The 26738-nt window shown below is 40.8% G+C and overlaps 1 long non-coding RNA gene across 1 annotated transcript; it reads left to right on the forward strand.

The window, feature by feature from the left end:
* Positions 1-3091: 3091 nt before the first annotated feature.
* Positions 3092-26372, forward strand: LOC149918178 (uncharacterized). Its single transcript, XR_016466063.1, has 6 exons — positions 3092-3364; positions 5876-6004; positions 6304-6413; positions 9639-9727; positions 17741-17869; positions 26002-26372. It is a non-coding gene; the product is annotated as an uncharacterized LOC149918178 (long non-coding RNA).
* The last annotated feature ends 366 nt before the right edge of the window (positions 26373-26738 follow it).

Genomic DNA, 26738 nt, shown 5'->3' on the forward strand with positions numbered 1-26738 from the left:
TGGAACCAAGTTTTTTTCCTCTCAGCATCTGTGTTTTTCCAATGCATTTTTGTAAGGCTAAGGTACAGTAAACAATTCCTCTGTGGCGATTACTCTCCTCCCTGATCTCGAGGGGATGCTAGTTTGAAAGAGCCCTGTATTTTTCCATTCCTATAGTTTATTTACTGCCACTTCATCTGGTACTCGTAGGAAGGCTGTATGACTGTGGTAGCACAAGAAATGGTTCCTCCGGGGGATAGATGAGCTCCCCGATAACATCATGCGGGAAACTTTATGAAGCCCTTCAAACAGCCAGGTATGTTTTCCTTTCAGGATTTGCTGCTACATCATTTCCTTTAAATGGTTTATGATTCCTCTGTGTGTCCTCTGGGAGAGCAGAGGCTGCTTCATTAAACCAGTCTTCATGGGGATCCTCCCATGAAACCAGAAATAATGTGCAAGGCTGTTGTGCAGAGTAGGTTGCAAAAATAGATAACGGTAGTGGCTGATAAATACAGATAGTAGCAAAGACACATTAGAAAGAACTTGGTATAGAAAAGCTTCAGAACTGACTGAGACGGTAAGAAAGGACCTAAGAGATGAGAACTGGGTTTGATAAATGCCCATATGAAATTTCATCCCTCTCTCAAGAAAAAGCATCCTCTTCAAAATATCTTCCTATTTCTTGAGCTTAAATAAGCAAACAGCTTATACTCCTGCTTGTTGGCTTCAGAGGGCCCAGAAAAAGAGTACCAGGGGGACACCGACCATTTAATGGCCTGAAAGAAAGTATTCTCAGATTATTCTGGATGAGGTAAGATAGTTCTCGATTATTTTCTGCTTTTGTTTTCATAGTAGAGGGAAGCAGCTGAAGAACAGTGTTCACCTATACCTGCATTTGCAGGTTCCGGGTGCTTAAACACAGAAAAATTTAATTGCTAAAACTTCAGTTTACCTTAGCTCTAAAGACACGTTTTGTTACTGTCTTTAATTATCCCAACAAAATAAACACAGAAGAGAATCTCACTTTAATTTAGAACCTGATTCAGTACAGTAATTTAATTAAGTGCAAGTGTAATTCACAGCCCATTAGAAGTCCCACTGAAACCTACTTTTTGCTTCTTTGCATTTTGCAAAGCTGCTTTTATTTCTAAAGGTTCCAAGACAAGACTATGTTGGTGTGTGTTTTTCCTATCAGCTCAAGTTGGCATTAGTGGGGAAAGGCATGTAGGGATAGATAGTAAAAAATTTTGCAGATGAATTTGGGAAGAGAGAGATTTTGACTTACCTGGGTGGGCTTAAACATCCAACAGTAATCTCTGCTCTCCCCAAAAGGCTGATGAAGCTGTGATGAAGGATTTGCCCAGACGAAATTCTATTAAAAAGTTTCAGTGAAATACTGGCATACACATTAGCTGAGTTGGTGTATTTACTTGAGATCCAGCTTAGAGTGAGGTTCCCTAGTACGAATACTCTGTTATGTTAAAAAGTCACAACTGGATCAATTAGAATAAACTTGGATAATGTGCCCCCTTACGAGAAATTGTGGATACACTTCAAGAATCAACACGTAGTTGGTATATAAATTGAAAATACACAGAGGAAAAATAGTATCTGTTGTTATCATAGAATCATTAAAGTTGGAAAGATGATTAAGATTGCCTAGTCCTACCATCAAGCCACACCTATGATAGCTCTAGAGCTTGTTCCTCTGTGCCTCATCCACCATTTTCTTGAAAACCTCCAAGGACAATGACTCTGTCAAATCCCTGAGCAGCCTGGTATGAATACAAGAATGTTATCACCTGCCTTTTTTGTTTAAAATAGGGGGCTCTAGATAATTAAAACTATTAAATTCATGTTATTAAAAGTAGTGCAAGTCATTTAAAATACAGAAGAAACTCAGACTAGATAAAATGTTTTCATTTCAGGAAAATACCTGAACAACTTTCTGCAAGTTTTGGATAACTTGTATGTCTGTTCCAATGATACAGAAAATGCTGGAAGATTAGCAGTTAAAAACCAATACTTTTTGTGTAATACAAGAATAATATTCATGTTAAAGGGGAAGAGATGCAACAGTGAGGCAGTTTGCCAAATGCCAACATAGGGTTATGAACGGACTCCAAGAAAGTTCTCAGCTCCTTGTCCATTCTGTCATTGACAGATTTGCTGGGAACCTGAGGTACTAGCACACAGAAAATTTGAAATATTTTTTGATTATTTATTTACCAATATATGATTCGGAAGAAGATTTCTCTTTTTTTTTTCAATTGTTTCTCTCCTTACCTGCTCCCTTTCTCTGTTTTCCCCAAATTTAAAATGGAATACTCAGGAGTAGAGATGCTTGGAATCATTTTAACTTGGTAGAAGAACATTTATATGCAAAAATGTTACTTCTAAAAATAAATTTAAAAAAAATACTCCTCTAGAAATAATACTACTATGCCTTTACACAAGAATAAAATCCTTTCAGTTGCTGCCAATAGCTTTCTGGGGGACAGTTTATGAAAGACTTATGATCTGGGTTTGCAAAAAGAAAGACAGTCTCTTTCTGAAAAAAAAAATAATGGTGAGAAAACTCTCAGACAGGAAAATAAATGCATTATGATCAGAGGAAAATTTTAACAACTGGCAACGATTCTCTTGGCTTATTACAGAAAGTTGGGAGGTTTTTTGCATTATTATAGATCTTCAAAATACCAGTGAGTGTGAAGCCAAAGGTATTAGCTGTCTTTTTAGCTGAACCAGCTTGCTCAGGCTGCTGCTCCAGATCTTTTCAACTATCATAGGATGAGAGCAACCTCCCATGGGTGTAGTTCTCTTTGAGTCCCTTCTATCCTGCTGTTCCCAATCTGTAGAAAGCTTTTGCTCGGTTAAGGATATTTGCTTGGCATACCTCTTTTGCATCATGCAAAAAAAACACCCTTGAGAAACAGCTTGGCAGAGTTGGTCTCAGGAGCAGATCAGTTGAGACACATTTGCTCATGGGTGAGCATTTCCTCTGGGCCCTTTCTCATTATTGAGGGGGATAAGCATGGGACCTGCTGGAACCCACATATGCTTACTGCACAGACAGCCTCAGATGGTTGGTTGAAACTGCAGCCAACATGAGGCTTTGTGTGCCAGCCAATAGTTTTCCAAATCATTTAAAACTGTTTTACTACAGCAAGAATTGCTCCGCACCGTGAGAAAGACATTCAGGCCCTGGGAGCACATCCAGAGAAGGGCAAGGAAACTGTGAAAGTTCTGGAGCACGAGTCTTACGGGGAGCAGCTAAGGGAGCTGGGAGTCTGGAGAAGAGGAGGCTCAGGGAAGACCTTATGGCTCTCTGCAACTGCTGGAAAGGAGGTTTTGGTGAGGTGGAATTGACTTCTGCTCCCAGGTAACAATGATAGGACAAGAAGGAATGACCTTAAGCTGTGCCAGGAGTTGGGTATTAGGAAAAATTTCTTCTCAGAAAGAGCGGTGATGCAGTGGCACAAGCTTCCCAGGGAGATGGTGGAGTCACTGTCCCTGCAGGTGTTCAAGAAACGCAGAGATGTGGCACTGAGGGACACGGCTTAGTGGGCATGGTGGGGATGGGTTGACAGTAGGACTGGGTGATCCTAGCGGTCCTTTCCAAGCTTAATGACGCTACAATTCTGTGAATTGTACATATATTTATTTAAGTGCCGTTGATATGGATGTTGATTTGAAGAAAAATGAAATGTATTTTACAATAAATCAATCAAAATTTTAAGTGGAAATAAAAGACAGAATTTCTTTAATTTTTGTCTGTCATCTATGTTTGTCTGCTCAGCATATTCTCCTTAGGAGCTATTTGTCCCTGCAGCAGCCAACACTGAACCACGCCACATAACAGGAATAAATGTTAAGCTGTTTAAGATGGTTCAGTTGTACTGTAAGCATGCACAAGGACTGCACTTGGGTAACTGAAAGAGGAGTGCTAGGACCCTTCTGAATCACTTGTTTCCATTTAACTCCAACATCTGTGCTGTTTCTGTGTATGGGAGCATTTTGTGCCTCACTCTTTAAAAGGGCTGTGGTAGTGGGGAAAGAACTGGAAGTGGTGGGGACTGCACGAATGTTTGCGAGGACGTGGAGCCTCGCAGTAGATGCTGAATTGAGGGCAATAAGAATAAGCTGTGCACTGATTTGTAATTTCTCCTAGATTATTTCAAACCTTAATTTTATGTAGATTAGAACAAATTTACTTCATCTGAAAGGATTTACAATGATCTCTATAGATCTGAACCTCCGCTCTCCAGGGTGATTGACTTAGTACTTGTAAAAAGTGTAATTCACTTGTTTTTCACTTGCCCTCCAGATTAAGCTCCTGCTGTGCTAGCAGACATGCACTGTGTATGCGGACACCTGTGTGTGTTCTACTAATGGGAATGTGGTTGTGTACAACTCGTGGGTGCCTGTGTTGGTCTGGACAGCTGTAGGTCTGACCTTAGAGAAATGACCTAGATACTTTCACAAATTCCTTTATTTCTTTTCTTCCTCTTTGTTCCTTTGCTTTTATCTCTAACAGTGTTACTGTGTTTCCCACTAGAAACACAGATGCAAACTGGATGTTCCATGTTTATGTAAACTCTAGGTACTTTACATTCTTATACAGTGTATTTCATCTGTGTTTCCAGAGCAAGTGATCTATCCAAGGTCAGTGATAGGATGAGAGGGAATGGCTTTAAGCTGCAACAGAGGAGGTTCAGGTTGGATATCAGGAAGAATTTTTTCTCAGAAAGAGAGGTGATGCACTGGAACAGGCTGCTCAGAGAGATGGTGGAGTCACAGTTCCTAAAGGTATTCAAGAATAAGATGGATATGGCAATGAGAGAAGTGGTCTAGAGCTTTCACAGGGGGTTCATGCTTTGACTGGATTATTTTAGTGCTCTTTTCAACCTTAATGATTCTTTGATTCTAATGTGAGAGCTGATCAGTCCGTGGAAACAATCAAGTCTCTCTTATTTTAGCTGTGCTGAGCAGAGAACATTTCTGGGTCAGGGATGGGGACCCAGCGTATTTCCCAACAGCTGGAGGAGCAGGCCAAGACAAAGATATGCAAACCACTAATGAGCTCATAACAACAAACAGAAAAGAGGAAGATCAGAGTGAAGCAGCTTGAAGCTGAGGGCCAGGTGGGCACCAGAAGGAAGTACTGAGCACTCTCTTGCTTTGGCCATGAGGGAAGGCAACTTCAGAGCAAATACTTACACGAATATGAGGAATGTATGGCTATCAGATTGAGATGATTTTTTCAGAAAGTAGGTAAATCATATTGTGGAAATTCATAATTATTGATACAGTAGAAGTCAGGAGTGCTGGCTCACTTGTGTCTCTGGCACTTCTCAGTCTTCACTGAGCTTAATGTTGTCTAAGGGGCCAAGAGGTATAGAACAAACTACTCCTTTCTTCTTAACTGCTCCTCACACATCTGCAGACCTCTGTAAAATACTTTGAGGGTTGCTTTTCATATCCCAGAGTGAACAGTTCTTGTTCTTCAGCCTTTTCTAATAAGCCACCTTTCCACGACCCCTCAACATCCTTGTTCCTGTTCTTTTCTACCGTGTCTGTATCATATCCTCCTGAATTTCTGGTGCCTGCAGCCAAGTCACATGCTTCCCATCACTGAGCTGAGTGCCAGTGGCGTGCCATGTGCTTTACAGATGATACTGCTGTTTATTCGTTTATTTTTCCCAGAATGGTCTTCCATTTTTTTCCCAGCAGTATGATATTGTTGACTCATACCTATGATTTAATACATTATAGCTCATTAGAGAAATGATTGAGGGTTGAGTGATTCTGGGTGTTGTTTTGTTTTGTATTTACTTAAAGCAGGCAGAAGTACTGTAGGATCACTGCTAAATCCAGCTTGTTCAATTTACAGATTTTCTCAGTTCTGAAGTTGAAAAGCCACATTCACAAAATACCTGACAGTGCTGTGAATGTCAATAGGACTGCAGTGGGCTATCAGAAGTGTTGCACTGCTCCTTCTTCAAATTGGTACCAGCAAGAGGTTTGTGCTTTATTTCAACTTTGTCCATCATCAGTGAATAATTTACATTGTAATTGATTGTACCAGGTCCAAAGACAGTCTTGGAAAGTTTAGGTCAAATCTGGTATTTTTCTGCCCAGCTTATTTCAGGGAAGCACTAACTGCTTTAGTTACAGGTTCTTTGCTGTCCCTGTTACAACAGTCTGAACTTCTCAGTTATCAATCTGTCAAAGTATTTTTGCTCATGTCAACAAACCCATGTTCAATGAAGGCTCAGTTTTGCTACACATGCTGAAAACTGCCTATGATTTCCTCTACAGGTCTACACTGAAGCCGTTATGTAGTGAGGAATATCTGAGAGCAGAAGTCCTGTGAAGCCGTAACTTGTGTCCGGGCTGCTACACTTCAAAAGCATGGGCAGGAAGAAAAGGTATGTTTTTTCTTTTTAACACAGTTTGGAAGCAGATGAGTACTTAATCTCTTGAGACTTAACATATGTTAGCACGAAGCAGTGAGCTTGTATGCTTGTTGCCCATTTCGTGACTACAAGCTGAAAATATTTTGACATCACTAGCCAAAGTTTGATAAAGCTCGTTATTGTCAGAGAAGCACCCAGGATACTTGCCATGTTGGCTGCCTTTCAGTGCATCCCACTGAATATCATGGTGCTCCCCGCTCAGATGTTTTCAGAGACCATTTTGTGAACACATATAACAACTTGGCAAAGTTTCCTTCCACTGAAAATGCACTGTCTGCATAAATCCCAGGGTACTTTTCCTGCCTCTGTAATTTTCTTCTTAGGAAACCATTCAATACACAGCGTATATCTTCTGCACACACTCAAATGGTAAAAAGAAAGAAAACAACAACAAAAAAATCTTCCAGCAGCTCATTTTCAGCTCATGTTTTACGTTTCAAATAAGTTTGTGGGTGTCGCAACAGCTGTAGACTGTACAAAGCAGAGCAGAAGTCTCTCTTGATTTAGTCTGTGGTGTGATTTTGCTCACTCTTCCACCGCTTCCTGAGCGCAGCGTGTCCCTGTGTTGTTTGAGCGAGATACCAGTCGTTTGGCTGCTCTTCCCCCAGCACTGCTCTCAGCCGTGCCTCCCCCTGCAGACAGCAACTTCTGTGATAAAGACAAGTTTTTGGCTCTCAGCGTTCATCAAAAAGCACCATTCCTCTAACAAATATGTTCAAGTTGGGTCTCTGATGCGTGTCCAATTTGTCTCCTGCGCAACACTCTCCCTAGTTTGCTGTTTTAATGCAGTGGGATCGGAAAGAACCAGACTTTAACAACGCCATGTGGATGAGCACACGGTACAGAAACCAAAATGTTTCAAATGTGCATTATTATCTGTGTTACGCAGATGAAGCACCCCACGAGAGAGAGCCTTGTAGCTGCTTTTGTAGCTTACCCCTCTCTCTCACGTACTCTTGGTGGAACTAGAGTCTTGCTCTTATCCCAGAGATCTCCCAGTCTTTGGCCAACTCTACAGGGGAGCAGAGGTCTTAGCTGGACTGAGATGGATGTTAGGCAGAAACAAAGAACAGAAGATTCTGTTCTCTTACTGGCCATGAGAGAAGTCTGTTAACAGCTCAGCCGCCATCAGACCTGGAGGTCAGATCGCAACTGAATAACCGCAAGGACTGCTGACGTGGAATTATGCTAGAATGGGTATTTCTAAGTTAGGGGGGCAAAAGCTGCTATCAATGCAGAATAGAGTTGTTTCAGTTCTTAGGACATTTAACGAGGTACCGGCACATAGTAACTGCACAAAAAATACAGGCTGAAAAAACATGAGCTTAGTTTGGAAGCTGCTCTCTTGCTAAATTATGGGGTTTTGATCCCGACCTAAACTGATCCCACATGTTCCTGGATTCTCCCAGCATTTGAGTGCACAATAAATCAACCATAGCTTTTGCTTTTTATTGCAGAGAATGAACAGAAGAGCTAGGAAACTTTGGCATCTGTTTATCACATGGGTTAGGATTGTTTGATATCTTTTTAGCTTTAAGGTTTAAATGTAGTTTAGAACAGGTATACATGATCAAAACATCTCTGTCAGTCGACTAAGTAATCAACTGGCATCAGTTTACTGAAAGTAGTCTGAGGTGCCCCAAAATGCTCACGTTTCAGAAAAATCCAGTGCCTCCACAGAGAAAAATGCTATTACTGATCCTTCAAGTATTATCAGGTTCTGTTCACAAATCTTCTGCATTACTGACTACATGAAAAAGTAGTATTGTAGTAATGAACAATGAAGAAAAATATATCAAATGATTTTTTTGCTAGTAGTACCCAAAGTTTTAAAGCAACAGCTGTTGTATGATGGAATATACTGCTTCTACTTAGAATTGTGCATATTCCCTGTGACATTTCTCCTCTTCTAACTCACTTCTCACTTTTTTTGCTCCTTGTTGGACCAGCTACAGTGGTCTCGTTATAAGCAAGTGTCTGTTCTGCAGCACGGATCTTAGCCTTCCCATGTCAGCTCTGAGGCTCTTTGCATTTCTGTTCATGGGCACATTTTTGTCCCCCAATCCCTGCTCACCTGCTATCTGGGCCTTATTGTTCTTACGTTTATTGTTCTGTGTTTTAAGGCTGCATCTAATACCTTCTTCCTATTCATTGTATTCTTATTGCAGGTTTCTTTTTTATTTTCTATTTTTGCCCTGAGAGCTGGTATTTGTACTCCCTAACCGTAGTATTAATGTGTAGCCAGCTATATTCTTGGATTCAGCTTTCTCAGTGGACCAGCTTCCTTATTTGCAGCATCAGTCTTGCAGCAGGATCTTCGCAAGCCAGCTGCCCACGCAGCCCCATTGTCATGTGGGCTGTAGAGTCTGAAATCTCACATAGTAATTACCAGGTAATAAAAGTTAACTGCTCCATAAAGCCACATGGAAGAACCACTGTATTGCAGGCTTGTCTTACCCAGCTGTCCTCTTCCTGCCTGCCTGATTTTTGGGTGGGGGAATGACTAACTGAGATCCTTCTCATCCTTATCTTCATGTTTCTGTGATAAGAGCGCTGGTGTCCCAGCTATGGGCTGCTAGGCTCAGAGGACTTCTTTAACAGAAGAAGGCTGTAAGAAGTGAATCTGAACTAAATAATTCCTACTTTACTCATCAGGAAAAGGAAAGAAACAAAAGGGAGGGATATAGAAGGCACTCCAAAGGTATCCTCTAACACTAAGTTGCTTTCTAGGTGTCTCAAAAAAATGCTTCACCTACTGATGCTGCAAAGCACTGTGGCACTAAATCAGCCAGTGCAGTGTGAAGATATCCAGCGTGGACCAAACAGCAGCCCCCGCTACACTGGCTGTGACTCAAGCTGGCAGAATGAGTTTTACTTTTCTGTTCCATTAAGGGTATATAGTAGCTTTATGGAGAAATGGAAAATGTCAGCTTTCTGCCAACTTGCTAACAGAACATCTATCCACGTTGTAACTTTATTTTTTTTTCTACTGTAGTGCCTGCCAGTACCTTGTTTTATCAAGTGTGTTTTCTGTCTCATGTTTTACTCCTCAATGAGATAACAGTCCTGTTTGATCACTGTTGGCTTCTGTTTTGTGTTTGTTTGTATTTTTTTTTAATTTTTTTTTTTTTTTTCCTTTTTTATAATCTAACTGACTAATATTCCTGTCTTTCCTAGGGAACGTCTTGGGAGTGCAAGTATATCTGCACAGCATTCCTGGGAGGTTTGTGAAGGAGTTTAAGCTGATACAGAAGACTATTAAAATGGTGAGTGGGAAATTTGGGAGTGAAGGTTGCTGAGTTGTACAGTCAGACAACCAGAATGGATCTTAAGATGGCATTAAATCTGATTTCCTGCCCTAAAGCATGAGATTTGTACTAAACAAACAAACAAAACAAATAACAACAACAAAAAAAAACCCACTGCAACAAAAAACAACCCTAATTGTTTAAGCAGTGAAGACGAGAGTACAGCTTTTTTAGGCAAATGCTTGCTCTTAATGACAAAAGATTTGCCTTAATATTGAGTTTAAGTATTCCAGGCTGTCATTCATATAATTTCTGGTCTTACCCCCTGGTGAGTATGGAGAACATAAACATGTTCCTTTTTTTGGAGCAGCATTTTAGATTCTTCAAGACTTATTTGCACTCACTTGTCCACTCTTCTTCAGGCTGAAAATCTCTGATATAGTCAGCCTTTCCTCAGAGTTTGTATTGTTCGATGATTTTTTTTTCCGTCTTCTGGCTTTTTCCCCCCATTAAACCACATCTTTGGTCCTATGTGGAGCCAGGAGTTGGACTTGATGATTCTTATGGGCCCCTTCCAATTCAGGATTGTCTGTGATCTTTGCAGTATGGTGCGTGAAAGTAGACACAGTACTGCAGTTGAGGGCTTCTACTCAGGCTACTCAGATGAATGCAGAGATAGCTTCCCTTACAAGTTGTGTTCCCATTTATTCAGCTCAGCGTGGTATCTGAAACTTTTTGCAAAGTGATACTGTTCAAACCTGTCCTGTCTGTGGTCTGCTATAACCTGTGTATCAATTTATAAGGAACTGAAGTACAAAGTAGTTTAGCTTGTACCAGCACTGCGAGACGCTATTCATCTCTCCCTCTTTCTACCTGTTTTCTATTTTCTGTGAGCCTAGCCTTGTTATTTAAAGAAAAACAACCTATTTGGGATAGTGCAAGAAGAGTTCAGCTTCTCTCCCCTTGTAGCACTGATTTTCTGGAAGTGGAGAAAAGAGAAAAGCAACAGTGTGGGGAGTGTCTTAATGTGGAAGGTACTTTCAGAATGAAGGAGATATTTCCAATCCTTTTTGTGGGATTGCTCATTGTAGTGCTTGTAATGCCTGCGGACACGTCAGGGTCTCCCCTTGGCAGGAGGGGTCAGAGCTAAGCATTCAGAGTGCTGGAATCAAAACACTGAGCCTCTTGCATGGCTGTACATGGCCATTCTGCTTTTAGTTAAAACCCAACGAGCTGTTGCACTGAAATCTAGGCAAGGGAGCTGTGAAGGCAAAATGCACGAGAATGCCTTGATTAATAGCATCCCCAAATGACAATGGCTGTTTTATGGTCTTTATAGGGATTGTGGTGTTTCTCATATACTGAAAGAACATGATGTGGTTGCAATTAATGTAGAGGCTCTTTGCTGGATTTGTTGACTCTAGGAAAGAACTCAAGGGTTTCTCAAGCTCTTCAGTTATAAAACTAATTAAATACATCTAGAACTGCCTTGCTAACTCTATGGCATCTTTCAAAGTTGTAGTTAGCAGAAACCTAGTGATTTGCTGCTATGACATGTGGATATTTATTTTGGGTTCCTGACTCTTTCTCCCTGTAAGACAGAATTATTAGGTTTTAACATTAAAAGAAGGTTTTCTTCAGTTGCCTTGCTTCAACACTAAGTTGCTTTCCAACATTCTGGCTGCTAGACTGAGTCCTTTCTAGTATCTTCAGCAGCAAGGCACATCTACAATAATTTGGGAGAGAGTCCTTGCTTCATTAAGCTTTCTTTTCCTGTTTTACTTTTTTCTTCTTCTTTTCTTTCTTTTTTTCTTCTTTATTCATTCTTATATCTTTTTTTTTATTTTTCTCTTTTGTAGAAAGTTTGCCTGAAAGTAACACTTAGACTAATACTGGTGGAAAAAAATTGAATTTACTGTAGTACCTGTCATAGAGACTATTAATGGACTTAGGAAGAGATTCTTCTCTGCACCATCTTTTCATCAGTTTGTTCCCATCCCGTTTAGTCTTCATCAAAGCTACAAAGATCATTTTGCTCCAGTAATTCTGCATTATCCCTATTTGACTGTTGCAGCAAATCAGATATTTAATACATAAGATGGGGTTATCCCATTTGTAGCTGTAAAGGAGCAAATGGCAGAGTAACATCATTACTCTCCTTGCACATTATGATTAGGACTGTCTCATTGCCTCACTGTGGACCTTTTAAGTGCATGACAGAATCTAGCCAGCCTCCACCTTCAACTGTAAAAGGGGTTCAGCAACTTCATGAGCAGAGTGGAAGAAGAATAGTTAGGAGTCTGGATTCCTGACACCTTCCTGGTACAACAGACTCTTTTGCCAGGCCGTGCAATGCAATGCTAGCGAAGATGCAGATGTGATTTAGCCTTATGAGCCCAGTGAACAGCACTTGGTTTTTTATACTGACCTTGATTTTTCACTGCCAAAATTTATATTCACTTTCCTGCCTGCGATGACTGAGCAGGCAAATAATTACATAATTGTATGGTGGCTGTAGAAGATATTTTCGAAATGAGCAACTGTAGCAGTCAGTATTAAATTACCAACATTTAAATGTTTGAATGTGCAACATGTGTGAGTAGCACAACTATTTTCCATTTAGCCTAACAGAAATGCAGTATAATGGCAGTATGAAAAGACTGGAAATTTAGCAAGTGATGGAGCAGAAACGCCATTCATCATTCGAGCGTGGAGGCTGGGTTGGATGTTCAGCAGCAAGCCCTCTCGTGCATTGTGTAGGGCCATGGAAGGTAATGACTGACCCTTCTTCCATTAATGCCTTTTCAGATAATGTTATAACACTTCACAATGTCCAGTAAGGTGTCTCTTCTAGGAGAAGAGTGTCTATCAGGAATTCTTCCTAGACCAAAGTGTTCCAAAAGCAATCCTATTTTTGTCCATCCACATTATTCTACAGGCACTGCGTCTGTAGTCTTTGTTAAGCACATTTTAAAACTTTAAATATTAGCTTTGACAATAATTTCACATGGTGTGTGTTTTTGCTCAGCTTTGTTAAAAAATTTCCTTATCACTTTCCACTGTAGAGAGTAAATATTCAGGTAAGAATAAATTATAGAGCTAAATCAAAGACACATATCTTTCAGTCAGATATTTTGTCTCACAGCTGGTTGTTCCTGAAGACTGTTCAAAGACATCTTTTCTGAGAAATACTTGCATGACTTCAGATTTGAGAAAAAAGGTACATCCAGACAATAAATACCACTAGCGTATTACAAGCAGCTTCTGTTGCGCATACCTGAAACAGATTTCTTCCTGGCATCGGTGATTTTCTAGAGAGATGTCTCAGTGGATTTGAACTGAATGTTCAACAGGTTTTGAATGAGGAAAAAAAAAAGTGTCAGGGGAGGTTAGTTTGTGTTGTAAGAATATCTGTTTCATAACAGTTGTGGTTGTCACAGTAAACATGATTAACGTGTTCTTCATTGCCAGCGACTCTCTCAGTTCTTCATATGCTGGCAAAGATGAATAGGGAGAAAGCTTCATCCTTCTGAAAAGCTGAGAATTTAAATTGTTCCTATTGCATAGTTGCAGGCAGTTGACTGAATCACGAGAGCGATCTGGCCACTAGTGCTTTCCTTAGCAATGATTTTTAATGTACCAGACTCACTTTTCCCTTAGCACAGTCCCATTTCTTTCAATGATCAAAGAAATACAGGACTACTTTTTTTCCTTTAGCAAAATTTTTTAGTCTGTGGGCACTGCGTAATTCATACAAGTTATGCAGTTCATAGAAGATAGGCACTACTTTCGTTCCAAGATCCCCAAAATACACATTAATGTTAATGTCTTTCAGTCTGCCCTGTCGCTGCCACCCAAGCACTTATAAATCACTTTCAATTATACATATTTTTAAACGTAGCTTGATTTTGGACAAAGCTACAGTGAAATGTAGCCCGCAGGCTCTGCAAGGCATGCTTAAAATAAACCAGCATTATTGGTTATCCTCCACAGATTTTCTCTTCTGTTGAGCCACTGCTCTGACTTCTGCCTGATTTGGTCAGTATCAATTTGGTCTTCTCAAACTGCTCTTGGTTATTGTTCACAGCCATCCATCTTGCCCGTCAGATGTTGTTTATCTGGGGTGACAACTGCTTACCCATTAATTAGCAAAGTAACTTAGATGCATGGTTTTTTGTAGGACAGTCTATTTTTAAAGAGGCCTGGACATTGCTAGGTTAAGTTGCATTCCTGGCTCTGCTTTTTGGATATCTGTTAGTGTCAACGGTTTACGGGCTGGTTCGGCCCGGTTCCGTGACTGGCGGGGCGGAGGGATTCTGCATAATCCACACCTCCGGAAAGGGAAAACAGGGGACCTCAAAATAATGAAAAACAGTGGCAACGATCTGAGGAGAAACAAACTAATTTACTAAATATAGCATTGAATGCAAGATAGCACACGATAATACAATATAGTTGGAATTAAAGCTAATAAATCAAATATAATGAGAGTGTCCAAAAGGTGGATAGGCAGCGCTGAGGTGAGATGTGCAGTCTGGTTGAGCAGCAGGGAGATGAAGAAGAGCACATCAGGTGACCTTGCCAGGAGCTATATCTCCTCTCTGACTGCAAAGCCCCCTGGGGTATGTAGTTCTTCTTTTCTTCTGGACAGGTGCCCAGAACTGGAGCATTAACACTTTAACTCCCAGTGCACTACATGACATTATGATGTGGAATACCAATAACCAAAAATCATAAAACCATGACAGTTAGGTAGCAATTGTAAATCTGGGGCTGTAACTTACGAGTGATCATGAAATTTGTTTGCAGGTACATGTAGATGGTCAAAATGGACAGGCTGAGTTGAAATGCAATGCCTAGCATTTCTCAATAAGTCAGTTTGTGACTTAAGAATGTTGTGGAAGTAGTTAAGAGTTTGTGGTTTTTGTACTGTGACTCTTGAAAACTCTCCAAACTTTACGTTGGGTTGCATGCTATGATCTGCAGAGCTATGGATGGCACAGTCAATGTATCTAAACTGACCAAAAAAAAAATAGAAAAAGAATAATGTCTGTGTTTGAGGCTCAACACGTGATGTTGTGGCAAATCGACCTCAAAATATGGAAAAGCTATATTCCCCGCCTCAGTGAACAGCAAGTGAAGACTTGCTGTTGCTTGAATGCAGTATCGGGACTATGTATAGATGCTTACTGAAATTAGACATGGTCATGTGAAGTATTAAATACATATCTCGTGCGGTATTTCAGATCCCATTTGGATGGGATATCAAACTTGTTATTTGGAGCCAACCATGAGATACAGTTCTCAGAAAATAAAACTAGTATTAAGGAAAAGGACACATGATTTGATTGGACTCTGCAAGACTAAGTCAATAAATTAGTAAATAAACCTTGCATAAGGGACAGTATGAATATAGCTGATGGTAATGCCAGCACCAAACACCGTGTCTCCAACTTGCCATAGCCTTTTTGCTGTTGGAAGAGGATGCAGATTTGCCACAGTCTGAAGTATTGGAGATGGGCTTTTATGCTTATTTGCTTTTTCCTTTGTTTTAACCTTATACAAAGCTTTACAAAAAACAAATGTGACTGATGGTGATGCAAATTTCCATGATTGATGAAGTAACTAAGTAACTTCTATTAGTAGAGATACCATCTATCAGGCAAGCAGATCTTATTGCTCTATTGATTTATTCAGACAATTTTTGATGGATTGAATTAGCAACGTTTGTCTTGTAGGCATGATCTTCTTGCTTTAAAGATGTTTGTAATTCTTACTATGACAGCTTCCCCAGAATGATCTGTGTAGTATCTGTTCAAAATTAACAAGAAAATCCAGGGCCTAAGTGGATAGTGAGAGTCAATTAATTAATCTGAGCTATAAGGAAAGTAACTGCTAATGGAATTAATTCACGCCTGTTCTCCACCAGAGCTCCTTGCAAGTAAACAGGTATGGTCAGGCAAGGCCTGGGAAAAGGGAGCCTGAGAGATGTTTGGCTTGAGCAAGCGCTTTCTGTTAAAGTCTGCTAGCTCTGGTCGAAGCTGAAATAGCTGTAGTATCCCGTACTTCCAAAGAAGTGACGTATGCCTGGGATCCTGCAACTTTTCTTGGAAAGGCTGAAACTCATGCTGCCGTAGAATAATTCAATTCAATATTTTCTCTCTCTTCAGGACAGGGTTTTTAAGTGAAAGAGAAAACTGGCAGATGTTCCTAGCATTTGAAATGTATTTTTGTCTGTTTTCTGCCTTTTAATTCTAAACAAAGGGAGACCAGTCCTTGAGATACAAGGACACAGAGGAGTGACACCACTGTGTTTGCAGAAGAGCGGGTGGAGGTAACCTGGAGTCTTTTATCTTGCTTTCAAAGGCTGATGTCAAGCAGCAAACAAGAAAATATGAAGCTGCCTTACAATTTACGAAATAGCTGTTGAACTTTGATGTAACATGGTCAAAGATTGTTATACTTCTAATGCTGAGAGTTTGGCTATTTGTGCTGAATGAGAGGAATGGGCTGCTTGTGACTTCATAACCAGCCCTCTGCATCCAACCGGTTGGCCAGTCTCTCCTTCATCAGCCTTGGAGGTGGATCAGCAGTTCCAGCTGAAGTTGAGACAGGTTTTAATCGCCTTAATTTCCTATGAGGTCTATGAGAATTGAAAACTGGTTAGAAGGCAGAGATTAACGGTAGTGCTCTTGCACACAGAAGCACTGTCAGAAACCATCAGTTACAAGGGTTTGATGAGACTGCGGGGCCAGCCCACATCTCCATCTCCAGACTGGCCACTGCAGGTATCTGCAACCAGGGCTGTTGCAAAGGGAGAAGAAGGTCAGGTTATTGCACTGGATGTAGATAGCAGGGACGAAGCAACTCAAGTTTTGCTAACTTTGCTGCTTGTGGTATAGACTTTTATCATAGGAATTAGGGGATAGCCTCATGGATAGATTTTTTTATTTGTTTGTTTGTTTGTTTGTTTATATGCATATATACAGATTTATATTTGCCTCAGCACTTCCAGGGCAAGATTCTTCTCACTGATCTAGATAGATAACAGTTCAAGCCTGTGCACAATTTTCAGTTTTGTTTTTTTTTCTGACCTAAGATTGCTGATGAAGATTTATTATTGTAAGTATGATCAGGGATTCCAGGGTTTTCTTTCATGTTAAGGACACTTACTGCATGTGTATACATAATGTTAGTGGAATGAGGGCATAACCAGTACATGCGTATTGCCTACTGGGATCAAAACATAGCCAGGCTGGTATTTTACTGTCTTTGTGTATGTTTTACGATCCTTCTAAGCCGTTGTCAGCTTATTTTGAAGATGGTCAGAAATGAAAATACCAAGTAACAATTTTGTGAGCAATCTTCCAGCATACTGCAGATGGAGAAGATAACACAACAGCTTAATTTCTTAATTTCTGGCATGTCTCTGCAAACTGGACGTCATTCTAGAAAAATACTCCTTCAGTGTTACTGATAAATCCACAAATATAAAGCCAAGTTGAAGCCAGTAAACTCCAACTGTCATGCTCAAGCAGACAGATATGGGGTCAGAACATATCTTGAAATCTAGGAGTTCCTTTTAATTGTTTTTCACTACCTGTTTTTTTGGCCCTTGAATAAAAGGTGGACGTTATTTACTCTGTTCTGGTGGTCCTGAGCAAAGGGGGAAAAAAAAGATAGTGTAAGACACAGCAGCCTTGAGTGAATTTCAACTTTCAACCTGGCTGGTTAGTTAGTTATTTGTTCAGGAGGGGGAGGGAACAATAAAAGAGTTTTGCATTACAACAGTGAACAGTTGGCTGAAGCTCTAATCAAGAGACAAAGAAAATTATGCCTAATGACTAAAACAGACAGCAGGTTGTACATTTGGATCTCATGATGCATTCCAGTTAACATGAAAGACAGGAAATACTTTACACGTGTTGCCTTTGGGGAGCAAGAGAAGATATGGAGGTCAAGCGTGGTTCTATGACGTTAGCTGATAAATGTTTTCAATGGTGTTTTTTTCCCCTTTAATTTTCTGAGCAGCATGGTACTGCCTGCAAAGCAGTGGGAAGATCAAACAGCCAGCTGCTCAACATTGGTCACTGCCTTCAGAGAACGATGAACACATCAGCGCGGCTGAGAGCTGCTGTAGATCACCCAGCACACACAGAGGTAAGCCGTGAATGACCTTGAGCACTGTAGCAACAGCACTTGGCCAAGACCAGGAATTATGTCAATCCGTTATCTCCCAGTGCAATCCAATGAGCTACTGGAGAAGGACTTGCAGACCGGGGGCTCTGAAGCAGTTTTTAACTGCTTGAGTTTGAAAACAGTAACACATTAATGTTGGCTAATTCACAGGCTACCGAGAAGTACGATCCTTGTTCCAAACACTATCATTTAATAAAGGAAAGAGTAGAAGTGAAGGAATGTTTCATGTCATTGATGGATTTATCTTGCCCAGATACTAATTTTTTTTTATTGTGGTGTAATAAAAAATGAGCCCTTCTATTTCAGAACAAATAAGGTGTCTATACCTTTAGGCTACAGAAAGCAAAGAGAAAGATATAGAGATATGGGAGATGAATCTCACACTGGATTTTTTCTTCAGTAATTGTATAGAGTTTTTAAGGCGCAGAAGTGGACTTAAGCACATGGTTGAGCGCTTTGAGCAAGACCAAGGTTACAATTGGACTAGACAATCTGAGTGGTTTTTTCCAACCTAAATGATTCTATGATTCTATTTGTAAATGGAACTGATCAAATTCTGTCTGAGGTGTTTCCATAAGTCTCCACGCCACTATTTGACCACCATCTGCAAGGTAGTATCAATCCTTGACTTGCTGTCTCCCATAGTGCAGTTTTGGGCTCTGTTCACAGTTCAGGTGAGTGGTTATGTCAGGTCTTGAAGTTAAAAATTTAGGGATGTTAGCTTTTCAGAGGATAATTTTCCTTCAATTCATTTTTGAGATATTTTGATCTGTCCTAGAAACAAATCTTGTGAGATTTGATTGTACTGTGCTGGGAATGCAGGTATGCGCATGAAAAATGGTGGTTGTACTATACTTGAAATGATTGGTTCAGAATATATTCTAGAAAAGAAGAGACAGGGCAAAAGAGGGTGTGTTTTTTTCTTGACTTCTTCAGAAACTGAAAAAACCCGTTTATTGTAAAATGTACAAGTCTTTTTCCTGAGTGCTTTTTGAATGCTGTAGTAGTCTATGCAGTTTAGAGACAGCAGAGCCAGAGCAAAGTGAGGACTTTATCTAGGATTTCAACCAACTGGAGCTGGAGACATTCTTAAACAGCCAGTTGCATGCTGAATTTAAGTTCAGTCCTGTTTCATCTGGGGGCACTAGCAGAACTCACAGCGCTTTCACCATCATCGGTTCAGGAATGCTGTCCTTGGTTTGGAGGGCAATTAAAAATCTGCTAAGAAGCACAGAGAATAAGCAAAAGTACCTTTCTGATCTCTGAATTTCATCTGCACGAAGAACTGTCAGAGCATCTTGTTGACCCAAAAGGTACAAACTAAGTTATTTTCCCAACTGCATGTTATTTGTATAGGGAATGACACTCATCAACAAAGCTGCTTGTGCATATATGTATTTTGAGATTTTCAAGAACTAGTGACAAGGTAATTGTTTGATAGATGCAGTATGTTAGGGGATTGCTATCCAAATAACATGAGAATCAATATTTGGTCACATAGTCGGCATATAAGCAGTCTGTCCTCAAATTGTGTCTGAAAGCAAGAAAAGCATATTTTCTCAGGAAAAAAAAAAAAGTTTGCATTTGCATGTGCAGTGGAGAAAAACGTCCTCTGGCAATAATGTGTTGTGGTCAGGTTTTTTAGAATTGCTGAGCAACTTACGCCAGACATGCTGAACGTACTGTATGAAAACTCAGCATGTGTTTGGCTGGTAAAGCATAGCCGTACTCAGACACGCTTATTCTCCAAAAGGGAACGACACTCGAAATTCCAACTCAGTGAGTTCAAACTGCCACTGCTCTGAGTGGCACTGAGCATTTTTTGGGTTACTGAGCAGGACTGGTTGTTTTAATTTCAAGCTTTTCAGAAAACAAATTACACAAAATTATTCAGTGCTGTTGAAAACATCCTTTATTGCTGCACTTTGGTCTGCTTGCATTTTGCTTCGTGGTCATAAACATTTTATAGAGAGAACAACCCTTTTATTTTTCCAAATTGATGAATTTTGAGCGAGATTAACTGCATAGCATTTTCGTAAATCAGAAATAAAGATGGCACCAGTGATGAGGAAACTTGCTTCGGTTTGGCAGATTTTACTCTTTTAGGAAGTTCTCTTTCTAAATTGTGGTTTTGTGCATTTGGACCATCTGTGAAAGCAGTTGAAAGCAGTTTTGATGTATGACGTAGTTAATATGGTAGAGGAGAGAAAAATTGTCAATACTTGATTTTAAAACATTTAAGATGACTTTGACTTTTGCAGTCTACTTCTTAAGACAATAAATTAGAAGTGACAGTCTACTTTGTATTAATACAAAATACAAGTAGGCTTAAGTTTCTGTAGAATGCACATTCAGATTTACTATGCATACCGGTGAAAGATAGCTGCAATACTTTCGCTTGTATTTTTCCAAATAAGAGAGGATTTCTATTTAAACAGACATTTCCAGTCCTCTGGAAAATGTATTTGAAAACATGCGTTTGGCTAAGAATTGACACACAATACCACATCCTAGGAGCCTATTGGAAGTATGAGATATACCATAATATATGCCTGTAGCACACAAGGGTATTTGCAATGGATCCCCTGTTAGGGAAAAGATGTGGCATGGATTTTTTTGTGCAGGACTTACTCGTGTAACCGGTTTGTCTAACTCAGGCTAGGGGGGGAGATCCTGCACTCCAGCCCCACACCATCAGCAGCAGCACATCCTGCTCCTGTGCCATGGATGACAGCTGATTTTTGTGCTCACCAGGGAATGGGAGTTGCATGGCAGCAGTTGTGACAGCACAGCCACATGCATCTGGTCTGTGGCTGTGGCTTGCTCATGAGTGAGATGCACTCTGAGGTACAAAGGGCAGCAGTGTCAGGATCACTGGGGAAGGGTAAGCTGGGGTGGGCATCTGAGCAGTTTTTTGTGGTTGCAGTCTCATATCACCTGGTTGTGTGAAGGGCCCTTCAAAAAGGGCAGCAGGTTGTGAGCAACAAGCCTGTGGTTTTTCTGCTGGAACAGGCTTTGGGTCACTTCTTGCACGATATGAAAGAGCAGCTTTATTCAGAAGTTTATAAAGAGCAATTTGTATCACATTTTGATGAGCAGTGAGGCTTACAACACAGCCTTGCATGAAAAAACAGACACGGTGCCAACAAGCAACCCCCAGCAAGTCATTCAAGTCTGATACTGGAGTGGCAATGGAGCAATTGGCACGAGCTGACTTATCCCATTTCTCAGCCATGACACCGCATGGCAGTCTCCCTGTTGGTTGGTTCTTTGGTTGTTTTTCTGAGGGAGGTTGTTTTCTTAAGTATGTTATAATCTTCAGATTAAACAAGGCAATAAATGGACTCGGTGGTGATAAAAGCAAAATATGTACCACAGGCTCTAAATTAAGAATGAACTTGCTGTAGATAACTTGCTAAAGGCAGTGACGCTTTTGTGTACGCACTGAATATTTGTGAAATTCCTTCTGTGCCTCAGGGCTACTCTACAAACATTAAAAGCAGGTCATCCTGCAGGCCAGCCTTCTTCGCTGCTTATGCCAAAACATTGATAAATGATTTTAAGTAATGCTGGCCTTCACTGAGACAGCAGGCAGTTCGTTCTTCAACACTGTAAAATTTAGATTGCATCTGAGTTGGGTTTTTGTCTCCTATTCTGTTTGTGGTGTGTCTTGCTCCAATTTATAGGAGGGAGAGGAGGTTCTTCAACATGTCTTATGAAAGAGTCTTCTCACAAGAAATGCCTCAGAAAGCAAACTTTGGGCCAAAAACAGAAAAGGCTTCAGACACCACCCTGCGGCTCAAAGATTGCTTGAAACTGATGCGTAAGCGACCAGCCAGGGTGGTGGAGAGAAAAAGGAGGGAAAAAAAAAAAAAAAGCATAAGGAAAAGAGGGGGGCGAAGGAGCGGTTAATTGCTACACAATCACTACAAAAGTTTTTTTGGGCTTGGTTACAAATGTTGCCATGATCTGCTGGACTTGTCCATCAGAAGAAGTGATTACAAAGTACAACACATTGTATAAGTTGAGTAAAACATGCAATCATACAAGATACAAACGCAAGAGTTGCAATAGCACTCTGAGACTCTGAACCCAAGTGTGAAGTTTAACAGGTCCAAATACTGATATCAGTCACCACCCACAACCACAACAACCCAAAACATAGTACTATTGCAACCAAAATATGCAATCAATATATTATCAATATACTCTTGATTATATATGCGAAATATATAATCAAGAGCATTCAGCATTGTAACATGATCAAATCTTCAATTTTTCTGTCATAAAACACAAATGGTTAAAGTCAGCTATCAGCTTTTCTGTGTTCAGTCAAGGTCCCACGGGGATCTTCTGTAAAATAAAACAAGACATCGACTTGCCCTTTTTGGGCTTTGTTAATATGGTTAAAAAATGAGGGAACAATCCAGTGAGTGTTGATTTTATATTTCTTTTTCTGGGTGCCCTTAGCCTTTCAAGGATATTTGTTAAGAGGTTCCGTGAAGGTTAAGGGAACTGGCCCCCGCTAGCTGAGTTAACACAGGCTGTCCAGGGAGGTAAGAGAGTTTCCTTAGCTTATCAGTGAGTGGATCGTGACACACAGGGCTAATGGGCAAGAGCGGTGGGGCCTTGGGATAGAAGGCATTAAATCAAGGACTGTTTCCCTTTGTTGTGAGCTTTCTAATGCATCCACTCTTCACTGTCCCCTCTCATGTGGGAGGTGCAAAGGCATCAGTTTTCCAATGGTTTGGATAGCCATTCAGGTTCCTAAGGAGAGGCACTAGAACCTGGGGCTTTGCTTTCCTCGAGCGTAGTCAGCCATCCAGTCACCAACTTCTTGAGTCTATCTGTTGTTAGTCCATCCATCAAATCTCTTGGAATACCCTTTTGCCAGCCCAAAGTCCATTGCGTTTATGATCAATGTTTCGCCTACCCGTTTTTACTGGGAGTGAGGCTCTTTCTATTTTATTGAGGCTAGGTGGTCTGGGGGCAAGCCTCGCTCCCCTTGTCTCGAATCTACTGGTGGAAGAAACCACCAGCTCATATTTTCTCCCATGGTTTATTAACTCTTGGACAACCTCCCCCCACGTCCATACTTTGTATCCTGACTGCAGATGGTTAGAGGCTGCCCAGGCTCCTTCTCCCTGAGGCATAGCCTGTATTTTTCCTTGTAGTTGTATATCTGTATGTTTTAACAGTTCTGGAAGCCCCCTAATTAAAGGGGTCATCCTCTCAGGTTCAGCAGGCATCATCGCAGATGATTCGTGGTACAGCTGCAGCTTTCTAGCATACATCCTTTGGAGACAAGCAGCCTTTTGAACACTTTCTACTAATTGATCAACCATTCCAGTAATGGCAAGAGGGTCTCCCCTTTCTAAAGGGTTGAGAAACAGGCAGCCCTCTGTGTCAAGGACCAGGGAGCACAATTGTTGCCAGTAGTTAAAGATACTGGTCCCCAGTATCTTTCAGCTGCCTTTTCAGTTAATAGTATTTGGTCTCCGTCAGTGAGGCTAACCCTCCATATATATTCTGTCTCTGATTCCTTTGCAGAGCGGCCAAAATTTTTTTTTAATTTTGCTAATTCAGTGGCAGAGAAGGGAATTTGTTTAACAGTCATTTGAGGGTCTAGATCATCACTGTTATCAATGTATATTAAGTTTTTATCAAAGGATTCAAATGCGCTGGGGAGACCTCCGACTTTTCTACCCTTGCCTTTATTCTTTCAGTTCCTCCTGGAGATAAGTTTTTTTCTTGAGGTGCACTATGGATAACAGGGTCACTGGAACCCTTACACCTTAATTGTTCCTTTAAGGCCATTTGCGACAAAGCTATACCACGTCTCTCACTTTCTAATTGTCCCTCAGGGTTTACTATAAGATTCTGCAGTCGTAACCAATTTCTGTGTTACCCTAACTGATTCCTGCAATGCTTGTATCGTTGGGGTTTCTGCCAAATGCTTTTTATCTTGGAGCTCCACGGCAGCTTTTAAAGCAGCCCCAACTACCGCACAGATAAAAGGTTTTCCTTTTCTGGCTCGGGTACGAGCCTCATTTTGTAGGACACTAACATGGTCTGAAACACTCCACAAGTTATGTCAGTTCTGTCATGCCCAGCCCACCCCTGATAATGAGGGCCAAGCACCATGTCTTTCTAAAAGGTCAAACAACACATTTTTGCTTTTTATAGTGACTATATTGTCACTCATTTCTCAATACACAGAAAGATCTACACTGAGGGAGATGGGGGTACACGTATTCAAAAGCTCAAGTAACTTCTTACCTCCCCCGGGAGGCACACGCCTATCAGACAAACATAAGTGCTCAAATCACTCCTTCCTTCCTTTGAGGGGAACACACAGAAGACAAAGAGGCTCAAACCACACTTTTCAGATTTCAATATACAGAGCGATCTTCCTGGGGGAGGGACACACGTTTAAGTCAAAAAATATCATTCCTCTCAACTCCTCCAAGAGGCGCACACAGAAAAAAAGTTCAAATCACACTTAAGTTACAAGATAGTAAAATCACAAAATGCGGAGCGGTCTTCCTGGAGAGGCACACGCGTATTAAACAAATGCAAATACGCAAAATTAGTTCATATGTCCCTGGGAGGTATACACATAAAAAGTTCCAAAAATGCAGTTAATTTCCAGTATGTGGAGTGATTTTCCTGGAGAGGTGCTCACGTCTAAATTATCAAAAATATTACTCCTTGCAACTACTGGAGGCACACAGAGAAGAGGTTCAAACTATAAGTCCAAAGTGGTCGAGTCAGCTCTCTTTGGAGTGACAACTCAAATCCAAAGTGGTCGAGTCCTCTCTCTTTGCACTGGCAGCTTCTGGCTTTGGGATCTCAGCAGAAACTCCTTTGTTCCTGGGCCTTGCCATCAGATAAGATGGAGCAGGGAGGTGCCCACCTGCATCCTGTTTTTCACAGGATATGATGGTATCATTCACCAATCTCCCATACCAAGCTGGAGTTATTTGGTCACAGGCCAGATGTTCCGCCAGTAAACATTCCTAAGCACGCTCTTCCCAAGGCAAACAGCTCCGAAGAAATGCTTTCAAATGTAAAATTGTCCACAAAGTGATGTTGATTGCCACATGCCAACACCCCCCTCTCATCTCCTAGATAAGTCAGAGTTTTCTTGCAAGAAATGCCTCAGAAAGCTAAGTTTGAGCCAAAAACAAAGAAAGGTTGAGACACGGTGGAGACAGTATTTCTCTCCTGCTTTGTCATGAGTCTTCTGAGGACTGAAGTGAGCGCTATCAAGACCCTGGCTCATCATTGTTGTTTCCTGAGCAGCTGCCAGGCTTGAGAAATCAACACTGTTAGTCGACAAATCAGGAAAATTCACAGCTTTCTTTTGTAGCTATCCAAGAGTAGGAAAAAAAGAAAAAAGAAGTTATTTTTTTCATAATACATATGCTGTAGAATCTGTAGATACATATAACTTCATAGGACTTGATATTAGCAAGTATCTTCAAAGGAAAAGATTCCTTTCTTTTGGGAAGTCTACCTAACTGTGAAGTTGTGTTTATGGTTTAAAAGATTATTTTGGCATCCTTCTACTTCTCATTACAATTTTGAGTCCCACGCTGCAATTAGGTACACGTGGACACTGGATTACTAGCGTAACAGTCTGTCTGTTATATCCGTCTACCTTGAAGCTCACTGTTTCCTGTTTGTCACCGTGTTCCTCTAGTTATAGAATCATAGAATCATTAAGGTTCAAAAGACTACTCAGATCATCTAGTCCAGCCACCAATCCATGCCTGAGACTGCACTAGACCATGTTCCTCAGTGCCACATCTCCACTTTTCTTGAACGCTGCAGGGATGGTGACTCCACCATCTCTCCGGGCATCCTGTTCCAGTTTGTCACCACTCTTCCTCAGGAAAAATGTTTCCTGATATCCAACGTGAACCTCCCTTGGCACAACTTAAGGCCATTTCCTCTTGTCCTTGTTGTTAATGATTGTGTAGCTGAACGACTGCAACTGATGATACCGAAGTGCAAATCTTTAGAAATAGAGAAAGGGATTCATCTTGGGAAGAGCACTGAGGATTCTTCCATGTTATTGTATTCAATAGTATCACACTGACCTTCAGAGAAGTTTCAAAGTAGAGGATGTTGTGGTACCACCTGTCACTGCTATAAATATTTCTTTGCTGCAATCCGCCCACGTGGCAAAGGATGACACTGCCGTGTGCCCCAGCTGTCCTGGCCAGCGTCACTTCACAAAGAATTGGGCTGCTTAGAGGCCAGCAGGCAGCTCTTTTTCCCTGAAGTCCATATGAAGCAAGAGTCTCTTGTCTTTAAGGTATGTGAAATAATGATAAAATCTGCATTTCTCCTGTATCTCTGTATTTCCTCTATTTGGCAAGTTCACCTGCTGGTCAACATAAGGAAAGCTAACGTGGCCGATGAAAGTTATTCACGCTGATGCCTCCCATGCACATGTCTCCAGATGGTGCATTTTCCTTTCTGATGGTACCGCTCCGAGGCTTCTCGTTCAGGTTAGGTGATGTTACCAACTGCTAGTCAGGCTCTCGCAGGAAGTACTATTTTTGCACTCCAGAAAATGATCCTTGTGTGATTTTTGTCCTGAAAATGAGCCACAAATACTGTTTTAAGACCACATTGCCCATCTTTTGGGAATGGTTTACTTCCCCATGGAAAAGATGTGCAATTTTAATCTGAATTTATTGCCTGTAACTGTGCTTCATGCATTAGATATGATAGCAACCACAAAATAACCATGACTGGCTATATGGTGGAGGGGAAAAACTTGCTAAGCCTTTAAGAGGGCTAACGCATTTAAAATAAG

The sequence above is a fragment of the Phasianus colchicus genome, chromosome 4, assembly GCF_987193195.1.
Source record: "Phasianus colchicus chromosome 4, bPhaCol1.hap1.1, whole genome shotgun sequence".
NCBI lineage: Eukaryota > Metazoa > Chordata > Aves > Galliformes > Phasianidae > Phasianus > Phasianus colchicus.